We start from the raw sequence: 1,051 nt of genomic DNA on the forward strand, positions 1-1,051 counted from the left end.
TGCAAGCCCAAAGATACTTTCACATCATTTACTGGATTTTATTTCTCACCACATGATCTGCTTGATGAACACTTTAAATGAAGATATAGGATCCAGAATTTGGTCCTGCATGATACCCTGCTTAAAGTCTATGATCTTGCCCACATTTTTGTAAATAAGCTGGTCATCAAAATATCTTCAATTATTCCTTTTCAATATGCCATCTGTTTCTTGCTATGATGCCTAACTAATACAAATTATAAGCTTCAGTAAAGTTTTGAAATTCTCATGCTCCTTTTTCCTTTTGATTCTTAAAATACAAGGCTGTCCTACAACTAGTAGATGTAAGATAATATTGGTTAAAGGAAAAAGCATGGTAGATTAAAAGGCATAATTAAAAATAACATTAAATGTGAGAAATGAAGTAAAGAAATTATAATAGGCTTTTTTTTCCTTCTTAGGGGATAGCGCGAATGCAGTCCCCCACTACCACAAATTATGCAGTCGAGTTTCCCTGGGAAATCCACCTTCGTGATCATGGTATCTCCCCTGCCAGGTAAGTATATAATAGGCTTTTTAAAAAGTTCCACTCATTTAACTGCAGACACCAGTGTGTTGATATATTGTGCACCCCAATAAACTTATCTGGAGGTCAGAGAACAGAACAGCCACTATATTAAACATAGAGGTTAGGCAGTTATAGTATACACCTTAAATTCTAGCATTCTGGAGGCAGAGATCCATCGGAATCTCCGTGAGTTCAAGGCCACACTGTAAACAGAGCCAGACATGGTGGCGCACACCTTTAATCCCAGCACTTGTGATCTCTTGTCTTGCTTGGGAAAGACACATGGCTTTAATCCCAGGAAGTGATGGCAGGAAGCAGAAAGGTATATAAGGCGTGAAAACCAGGAAGTAGAGGCTTTTAAGTTTTTAGGTTTTTAGCAACAGTTCAGCTGAGATCCATTTGGGTGAGGACACAGAGGCTTCCAGTCTGAGGAAACAGGATCGGCTGAGAAGTTGGTAAGGTGAGGTTAGCTGTGGCCTGTTATGTTTCTCTGATCTTCCAGCA

The 1,051-nt window shown here is 39.1% G+C and overlaps 1 pseudogene; it reads right to left on the reverse strand.

Annotated features, from left to right (window-relative positions):
- Positions 1–437: 437 nt before the first annotated feature.
- On the reverse strand, positions 438–543 carry LOC121825965 (U1 spliceosomal RNA; annotated as a pseudogene).
- Positions 544–1,051: the final 508 nt, after the last annotated feature.

The sequence above is a fragment of the Peromyscus maniculatus genome, chromosome X, assembly GCF_049852395.1.
Source record: "Peromyscus maniculatus bairdii isolate BWxNUB_F1_BW_parent chromosome X, HU_Pman_BW_mat_3.1, whole genome shotgun sequence".
NCBI classification, from domain to species: Eukaryota; Metazoa; Chordata; class Mammalia; order Rodentia; family Cricetidae; genus Peromyscus; species Peromyscus maniculatus.